We start from the raw sequence: 10711 nt of genomic DNA, 5'->3' as shown, positions 1-10711 counted from the left end.
GCATAATAATGTACCATGTCATTGTTCCCAAATTGTCCAAAATTGGTTCGAGGAGCATTCTGAAAATTTCCAATGAATGTAGTAGCCACCATTCATGGGTTCATGGGTGGACATGAACCCAATTGAGCATTTATGGGACGTGGTGGAGAGGTACATTTGCACCCAAAATCCTACACCTACAAATATCAGGGAGCTGTGGGAAGTTATCCAGATGGCCTGGGTCAACATCTCTCCAGAGGTCTTCTGTCCACTTGTGGAATCGATGCTATGCCAAGTTGCTGCACTTTGCCAGGCTAGAGGGGGTCCTATGCGGTACTAGGCATCTATCCCATGACTATGTATATATATATATAATATATATATATATATACTGTATATATTAGAAAAAATAGTGACTGGCTTTTATGTTTTTGTGCAGTTTTTTTACTTTGACCAATGCCCTTCAGAAGAAATTGTACAAACACAAGCAGCAGGCAGAGATGGCACTTCATAAAGATCAGAACAAATAGTGAATATTGACAGTGTTTCATAATTTATTTCAATTACAGGACTGATAAGCATATGAAACACATTCATCTTATGTACACCGATCACCATACTCCACGGACGCGTCCATGTGGAAGTTTCAAATTGGAAATCAGTCATGTACATACACCCATTTTGCTCCCATCACCATGGTAATTATAAACCCGAAAGGTTACTAGCGTAATACAAAATACTTCAGATGAGATCAGAATACATGATGCTGTTTGGTTGTCAACGCTTCCCCATGAAACAGATTTTGGTAATTTGCACTATAAAGCAGCTATAAAATTAGGTCCATATCTATTTGAACTCACAATTTTCATAATATTGACTATGTAGGCTACCACAATGGATTTGAAATTAAACGATGGAGATGCAATTGAAGTGCAAACTTTTAGCTTTAATTCAAGGGGTTGAACAAAAATACCATATGAAACGTTAAGGAATTGCAATCATTTTTCAACACAGTCCCCTATTTTCAGGGGCTGAAATGTAATTGGACAAATTAACATAATCATAAATAAAATGTTTTAATACTTTGCTGAGAATCCTTAGCCGGTAATGACTGTCCTGAAGTCTGGAACCCATGGATGTCACCAAATGCTCGGTTTCCTCTTTTGTTTTGCTTTGCTAGGCCTTTACTTCAGCTGTCTTCAGTTGTTGTTTGATTGTTTGTATTCAGCAAGTGAAATGCATGCTTTATCAGATGGAGATCAGGTGATTGAGTCGGCCCTTGCAGAATATTCCACTTCTTTGCCTTATAAAAATCTTGGGTTGCTTTCGCAGTATGTTTGGGTCATTATCCATCTGTACTGTAATGCACTGGCCAATTAACTTGGCTGAATTTGGCTGAATCTGAGCATACAGTATATCCCTATACATTTCAGAATTCATGTGGCTGCTTCTGACTTCTGTCACATCATCAATAAATACTAGTGACCCAGTGACATTGTAGGCCGTGCATGCCGATACCATCATACTGCCTCCACCGTGTTTTACAGATGATGTGGTATGCTACAGATCATGAGCCTTTCCCATACTTTTTTCGTCCCATCATTCTGGTACATGTTGATCTTAGTTTCATTTATCCAAATAATGCTGTTCCAGAACTGAGCTGGCTTTATTAGATGTTCTTGACAAAGTCTAATCTGGCCTTTCTATTCATGAAGCTTATGAATGGCTTGCACATTGTGGTGACCCCACTGTATTTGCTCTTGTGAAGTCTTCTCTTTATGGAAGACTTGGATAATGATATGCCTGCCTCCAGGAGGGTTCTTCACTTGGCAGGAAATGGGGTTTTCTTTACCATGGAAAGCATCCTGCTATCATCCACCACTGTTGTCTTCCATCTCGCCCAGCCCTTTTTGTGTTGCAGAGCTTACCAGTGCGTTTTTCCCTCAGAATGTACCAAACTGTTAATTTGGCCACAGCTATCTCTCTGATGGATTTGTTTTTGTAGCCTAAGGATGGCCGGTGTCACTTGCATTGAGAGCTCCTTTGACCACGTGTTGTTGATTCACAGCAACAGCTTCTAAATACAATTGCCACACTTGGGGGTATATTTACTAAAGTGAGAATTTTTGAAGTGGAGATGTTGCCCATAGCAACCAATCACTGTTAGAGTCTGTGTTTGTTGTGGACTTGGGGTAGTAACAGGAGAAAACACCAGAACAGGTTTAAACTGAAACGTAGGTTGTTTAATGTGAAGGTTGGTAGACATGAACAATAAGATAAACTAAAGTCCAGAAATAACAAACTAATAAATGTGGCAGAAGGAAACTGTAGCGAGTGGGAATAAACGAATGTCCAGAACAGTGATAGAGATGAATGAGGTGAATCCAGGAAGACTGTAAAAGTGCAATGGATATCCAGGTATGCAGAATAGTGGCTGAGAGGGATTTCCAGAAACGCTGTGTTGATGACTGACAGGAGAATCCGGTAATACTGTGATGATGGCTGAAAGGAGAATTTGGTAATGCTGTGATGATGGCTTAAAAGAAGAATCCAGTAATGCTGTGATGATGGTTGAAAGTAGTGGGTTAACTGCGGAGACAGGTTCAGGCAGGAGTGGGTCTGGTGGAAGGTGCAGGCCGATCTCCAGCTGAGTACAAGGCAAGTCAGAGTGGTGCAGGCTGCTTGGGAGCTGAAGGCAGACAAGGAGCTAGGGCAAGCACGGAGCACAGGTCTCAGGTTCAGGAGTGCAGTAACTCTCTCACAGCTGACACTGTGAAACACATGGCACTGGCAACTACAGGGCACTGCAAACACTCTAAAGTACCCAGCGACAGAACGTGATAGGCCAGAGAGAGCAGGTGACCAACAGACAATTGCCTGCTATGTCACATGGCCAAAGACAACATGGTGACGCGGAGACGCCACTAGTCTTATGCCTGTCAGGATGGCCCAACACTAGCAGACCTCTGCACTCACGCAATGCCAATCGCCACACGCCAGCTCCCCCGCCAGTAGGACCGTGCCACAGTGCTCTCACCGGTATGGACCGCAAACCTCCACGCTGCAAAACCTTATCTTCTAGAAGGTGCTAGTTAAATGCTAGGTAGAATCTGGTTGCTATGGGCAACATCTCCATTTCTGAAAACTCTCACTTTAGTAAATACACCCCTTGGAATCAACTCTAGTGGGTAAATGTAATAGGTTGCAATTTTCTTTTTTTGTCGAGTTTGAAATTAAAATCGCACTTTTCCGGAACGCTCAAATTTAATAGAGTGTGATAACAGGCTTTTTCGCATGTTTCTCTTCTCTATCAAATTCGCCATTTTGAAACTCACATCCAGATGTTTTCCAATGTTAAAGATAACCAAACTCTCCAAATGTAATAGAGTGCGAGTTAGGAAATCGCAATCCAAACTTAACTAATAAACTTTAGACCAGGATCAGATAGGTGAGTTTAAAGTCAATTTCATAAATGCAAAAAATCTGCCAAATAGATAACTTTAGACCAGGATGAGATAGGTAAGTTTAAAGTCAATTTCATAAATGCAAAAAATATGCTACATCAACCCATGTGAACCCATAAAACGTAATCACATGATTATATAAACCGCACCAACAGCATTTGAACCTGTGAGGGTTGGAGAAATGGAGTTTGTACAGTCTTCATTGGAGCTTTTTGCTTTCTACGGAGGAGCAGCGCAGGAGGAGGACGCGGGAGCATCACCAGATCCAGGTCCCTATTCTGCTTCATGCCAGGCGAGGTTATCGACTGGATCTGGACTCCCTCTCAGATCATGAGGTGGTTCAGTTATTTACATTGAACCGCACAAACCTCATGACCCTATATGAGTAGGTGAGAGATGATTTGGAGCCTTTGGCTGGTAGCAACTATGCAGTGCCTGGGATGCATAAATTAATGTGTACCCTGCATTTTTGTTTGCACTGGCTCATTTCAGTCATTTAGCGCTAGAGGGCAGGGATTACACAAGCCACTTTCTCTAGGCATTTATCTCAAGTGTTATCTGCCCTGAAGAAGTTGTGAACATTTATCTCATTCCCACATTGTGAGTCAGAGTGGCTGGATCTTAAGGTAGCTTTCTAGGGAGCCATAGACTGCACCCACTTGGGATCAAATCGCCGCACTTGAGGGGGTATGTCTATGTCAATAGATATAGCTACCACTCCCTTAATGTGCTGGTGTTCTGTGATGCTAAACTGAAGATTCTCAGTGTGGTTGCAGGTTACCCAGGGTCTTGCTATGATGCCTATATCCTGCTCCAGTCAGCCCTGTGGGAAAGGTTTCAACAAGGACAAAAGCCGGAGGGCTGGCTACTTGGTGTGTTACAAATACTTGACATATAATTTTGAATAATTGTGTGTTTCTCTCTATTGCTGTACTTGGGTTTTTGTGTATTTTTTTTGGCATGGTTTTTTATATTACAAAATGCCAGGATTGCAATTCGTACTGAATCTAGCTTTACATGTAATTAAAGTTATTTTTTTTTATTTAAATACTATTTGAGTAGTTTTGATTGAGGTTTTTAAACAACCTCTTTCATCATTTAGGTGACTCAGGATATGGATGTCAGACTTGGCTCATGATATCTCTGTTGCGACCACGAGGTCCTTGACAGCACCGGCACAACAACGCACACATTGCTACTAGATCAGTAATAGAGTGCACCTTTGGGGTTTTGAAAAGCAGGTTTCATTGTTTGGACCGGTCGGCTGGCATACTCCTTTACGATGTGCGTAAAGTGTGTGACAATATCCAGTTGTGCTGCATGCTCCATAACATGGCCCTTGGGCAAGGCCATGATGACCTTGGGACAATGCAGCAGTTGTGGAGGAGCCGGACCCTTTCCCATCAGAGGGCATTGTCAATACAGAGGGCGGAAATGAGGTTCGAAAGAGGATCGTACAGCAGTATTGTTCACGTAAGTATTTGTGACACAATATTACAGAATGTGTATGTGTATATGTGTTCAAGTTGTATGCCTACAAACAGATTAAAATGTATGTACATTCCCCAGGGTAACTGAGCTGTGGCCGTGGAAGATGCTGCATGCTATATATGTGTATATATATATATATATATATATATATATATATATACAGTCAGGTCCATAAATATTGGGACATTGACAGAATTTTCAGATTTTGGCCTCTATTCACCACCACAATGGTTTTGAAATGAAACAAACAAGATGTGCTTTAACTGCAGACTTTCAGATTTAATTTGAGGGTAATTACATCCAAATCGGGTGAACGGTGTAGGAATTACAACAGTTTCAATATGTGCCTCCCACTTTTTAAGGGCCAAAAGTAATGGGACTAACAACTCAAAAGCTATTTCATGGACAGGTGTGGGCTATTCCCTCGTTATTTCATTTTCAATTAAGCAGGTAAAAGGTCTGGAGTTGATTCTAGGTGTGACATTTGCATTTGGAATCAGTTGCTGTCAACTCTCAATATGAGATCCAAAGAGCTGTCACTATCAGTGAAGCAAGCCATCATTAGGCTGAAAAATGAAAACAAACCCATCAGAGAGATAGCAAAAACATTAGGTGTGGCCAAATCAACTGTTTGGAACATTCTTAAAAAGAAAGAATGCATCGGAGAGCTCAGCAACACCAAAAGACCCGGAAGACCACGGAAAACAACTGTGGTGGATGACAAAAGAATTATTTCCCTGGTGAAGAAAAACCCCTTCACAACAGTTGGCCAAATCAATAACACTCTCCAGGAGGTAGATGTATATGTGTCAAAGTCAACAATCAAGAGAAGACTTCACAAGAGTGAATATAGAGGGTTCACCACAAGATGCAAACCATTGGTGAGCCACAAAAACAGGAAGACCAGATTAGAGTTTGCCAAACAACATCTAAAAAAGCCATTACAGTTCTGGAACAACATCCTATTGACAGATGAGACAAAGATCAACTTGTACCAGAGTGACGGGGAGAGAAGAGAAGGAAAGGAACTGCTCATGATCCAAAACATACCACCTCATCAGTGAAGCATGGTGGTGGTAGTGTCATGGCGTGGGCATGTATGACTGCCAATGGAACTGGTTCCCTTGTATTTATTGATGATGTGACTGCTGACAAAAGCAGCAGAATGAATTCTGAAGTGTTTCGGGCAATATTATATGCTCATATTCAGTCAAATGCTTCAGAACTCATTGGACGGCGCTTCACAGTGCAGATGGACAATGACCCGAAGCATACTGCAAAAGCAACCTGAGAGTTTTTTAAGGCTAAAAAGTGGAATGTTATGCAATGGCTAAGTCAATCCCCTGACCTGAGTCCGATTGAGCATGCATTTCACTTGATGAAGACAAAACTGAAGGGAAAATGCCCCAAGAACAAGCAGGAACTGAAGACATTTGCAGTAGAGGCCTGGCAGAGCATCACCAGGGATGAAACCCAGCGTCTGGTGATGTCTATGCGTTCCAGACTTCAGGCTGTAATTGCCTGCAAAGGATTTCAAACAAAGTATTAAAAAGTGAAAGTTAGATTTAGGATTGTTTAGTTTGTCCCATTACTTTTGGCCCCTTAAAAAGTGGGAGGCACATATAGAAACCGTTGTAATTCCTACACCATTCACCTGATTTGGATGTAATATAAATATATATATATATATATATATATATATATGGGACCTTGAGGGTGTCTGGTAAGTTTTTTGTTACATCAAAAACACACTTCAATTAAATATTGTATAAAGATGCTTAGGTAATACATTTTTCATAATTACAAATTTATCCTTTGTCAGTTACTGCACTGTAACATGTTTTTATTTCAAAAGAAAGCAATACTCCAACATTGGAATATTATGAATGAACATTGTAAGATCTTTCAATATAAAAGCGAAAAATCACACATATATCTATATATTCTGCATTCAAATATGCAAAGCAATCCAATAGTGCTGTAATAAAATTTTAACATCTGGCACGGGACAGGTAACCAGCGCATACTGGTAGGTCAACAGTCCACACCCACTGTGGGACGCCACAGTGCACATATACACAGAGGGGGACCACATCCCTGCAATCACTCGGTCCCTAAGACTGTTGACCAAAGGTCCAGCAAGGGGTAACGTGTGAATTGCACAGAAAGTAGACCCCCTGAAAGGGCCTACTTACATCCCTCACAGAGTCTGTGCTTCCCCCCACATAACCTCCTCACTTACACTATCCCGTGACTATTTGACCCACACCCTGTGGAACACTCAAATACGTTTGGAACTGTATGCATGTTTGGAATTTCTATGCACGTTTGGAACATTGTTTAATGACTGTACCCCTGAGTGGGTCCTCTCCACAAATTGCAAGTTTAAGACTCTACACCCCAACAAAGATCTTTTCACCAAACCCATCCCAGTCTGGTCTAGACATCACCCCACACCTACCCACATATATCCCAACCCCCACACCATACCATACCTTGAGCGCCTATTTACCTGTTCACTACAGTATATCTATCTATTGAGGTAGGCCAGACACTCCTACTCCCACAGCACTGCTTAGGTACCAACCCCCCATCCCACACACACCCACCCATCCCCCTACCTACTTCCCCTATATGTACACCACTTCAGACGAAGCGCGAAGAACCCCCCATATTACCCACTATTTCTATTTTAGCACATACCTGCAGCATATTCTTCCACACGTGGACGAGCCCTTTTTGCCGTTGTGTTCTTACTCCCTGGAACAGGTGCCGAACAATTTCAGACATTATTATTTGCCCCATTACATGTGTTTTACAAATTAGTTGGAGCAGTGGGCAATTTTTTTGAAAAAAACAGTGCAATGAAAAAAAAACCTGTGCTTTTTAAGCTAACAGTGCAATGGCCCTTTCTGTGCTAGCTTATCTCAAATAACATATTTGTGTTGAGTTCAATTCCATTTTTACTTGCTAACATTCTTTACACAAACCCCCCACAAAAAAATAAAAAAATACACAACACATCCCAGCATGCCCAGACATTGAAACATTTTTACCCTGTGCAATCTAGGTCACAGCATACTTGTATGTGTTGCTCTACACCAGCAGCTTATTGTATAGTAATAGAGCAGTTCTAACACCGCTGAAAATTATGCTAATACAAATATGTTAGTGTTCACTCTAGCTCCGGCGGCAGGCAGGGCGCCGGAGCTAGAGAGGGCAACCTTATGCGCGTGCCCGAAAAGGGGGCGTGGTCATGAAAAGGGGGCATGTCTATAAGACGCGTCCCCTTTTCGTCATACTTCGGGGCGTGCCCGGCGCTTACGGACATGCCGGGCAGCCCCCAAGCGCTGCAGAAAGGGAGAATAGTTGCTGGACGCATGCGCCCGGCGTCTATTCTCCGGCGGTGACCGGGACACCGCATGTTTCTCCACCCGCGGGACACTGCGTCCCGCAGGTAAGAACAGCACCCGCAGGCTGTGAGGGCAGGGCGCTTTTTGCCCTCCTCCTGGAGGGTAGAGTGCTTTTTGCCCTCCAGAAGGAGGGCAGGGCGCTGCGCCCCACTAAAACAGCCTAGCGGGAACGCTATATGTAATGTTATGTTACTCACCAATAGGGGCCGGGTTTGGAGGTCTGTCTTTATCCTCAATCTGAGTTCCGGGTAGGATCTCTGGTGGAATAATCTGTTTGAGCTCTTGTTCATAAGATGTGTAGTATATGGGGATGTGATGCCCACCACCGGTCTTGCGGGACTGCTTAACTTCATCCACCATTTTCCCCTTTAACACACATTTGATGTTGTTGAAACGTTTTTTAATGTTGTAAATGTCACGTTTGCAGCTACTAACAGCATTAACAGTATCTGTGATGCCAAGCTGTCATGACCAGGGTTTCGCGGCGTGGAGGTTTGGGGTCCTCACCGGTGAGGGCGCTGTGGCGCGGTCCTTCTGGCAAGGGAACTGGCGCATGGAGACGGGCAGTGGGTGTGCGCAGGGGTCTCCCAGCGTTGGGCCATGAGGGAGAGTGCCTGCACTGAACAGCATATCTTTCAGTGTGGGCACATTATCCACTGCACAAGATGAAATACGATTGCACGATTACAGTGTTGTAATTGTGCAGTCGTTCCACTCTCGTGTAGTGGATACACACCTTAACACTTGTATATCTGTGTGCGACTGAGGGTTGTATTCAATTAGCCGCGATAATTTTGCAGCCATCGGCAGAATCTAGTTTCCGCCTACATCGCGTGTTTTGGCAGCTGAAACTTATCGGGCGCGTCCCCGCTTATCCCCATATTCAATTCCAAAGGACACGAAAACGCATCCCGGCGAAACGCAAAGTGGCGAAAAATGCTGTCAGATTTGGGGAAATCATCCTGACACCCCCCAAAAGATGCATTTACATTGGGGATCATGGTAGATACCCCCGAATAGACGTGCTGAAGCTATTTGCGGTACTTAAATGCTCTCATTAGCTGCTAATTAGCTTCTTTGCACAAATGGTGAATAGCATTTTTTTTTTATGGAAATAACTAGTCCCAGCAAATTTGGGGTACATGAAAATGGGTGCAAGCATGGTTAAAATTCGCAAAAGTGAGGTCTTAAAAAGCGTGAAAAACGCACCTTCTGCAAGCACCTACAATCAAAAAACACCTCCCTCATACTTGCAGACCCCCCAAAGTCTATTTCGCTAGTTTTTGCATTTGTACCCCCACTTTATACTTTTTTGCCCCCATTTGCAAAGTGCTTTTTTGGGGTGTTCCTCTTTTTTTGTTGTTTTTTTTTTTACGCAGTTATCCTTTAGGGGGTTGTCCAAAGGGTTTAGAGTGGTTTCCGCACCTTTGCACCCCAAAACCGCAATTCTGCTCTTTTTTCCGCCAGGTATTCTTTCGCCTATTACATTGCATTTACTTTCCGCGTATGCAAAAAGTCTTTGCAATTGAATACGGCGAATAGTTCTCACCTGGCGAAAAGACGCAATCGGCTATACTTTTTCACCAATCATGGCTTTTTGCACCTAATTGAATACGGCCCTAAGTCTGTAAATGAAGCACAACAGAACTTGACGTGGTAAAAAGTATAGTAGCAGTTTGTAGACAGATTCAGACTCAGTCGCACAAAGATATACAAGTGTTGCATATCAGTTTAATCAGCACAGTCTCCTGGTGCATTTTAGTCGCATCACATTTTGACTAAGACGCATTTAAGGTAAAAAAAGAAGCAAAAAAGATGCTTGGCGCAAGTAGAGTCGCATGGGACCAGGCATGTAGAGAGGGGCTGTTGGCGTATCTATAGCAATAGTGCATAAGGACACATCTGTAACATAGCATGACAGTAGTAGTGTCTGTAACATGTTTAGATCCTGGTCAGTGGTAAAGATAGGCCATCATTTTTTAGTTGCAGTTTTAATATTGGTACTTTGAGTGTTAAATAAGCTTATCCAATAAACTTCAGGATGATCAACCTTATTCTTATTTTTATTGAACCTACTATTGTTTGGTAATATGTACTCTGGGCCTGATTCAGAGATCTACACAATGCTTATATTCACGCAGATTGAATGATTTTTAGCCATTGCGCATGCGTGAACACCGTTCTGCGCACACGCAGCAAGTGGTATGTGATTACGCTCGCAAAGAGGGTTCACTTGCTGGTGGGCTGTGGGATTTTCACGAGGAGGCCCTTCAGCTGTCATTCGCGAAGTATTGATGTGTGTGATAAGACATACCAATGCTTGTCCGTATGGGTTTGGTTTTCTGGTTTGTTATGTTGCCAAGA

This window comes from Taudactylus pleione, unplaced genomic scaffold, assembly GCF_031769625.1.
Source record: "Taudactylus pleione unplaced genomic scaffold, aTauple2 ptg000033l, whole genome shotgun sequence".
NCBI lineage: Eukaryota > Metazoa > Chordata > Amphibia > Anura > Myobatrachidae > Taudactylus > Taudactylus pleione.
This window is presented reverse-complemented; position numbering follows the sequence as displayed.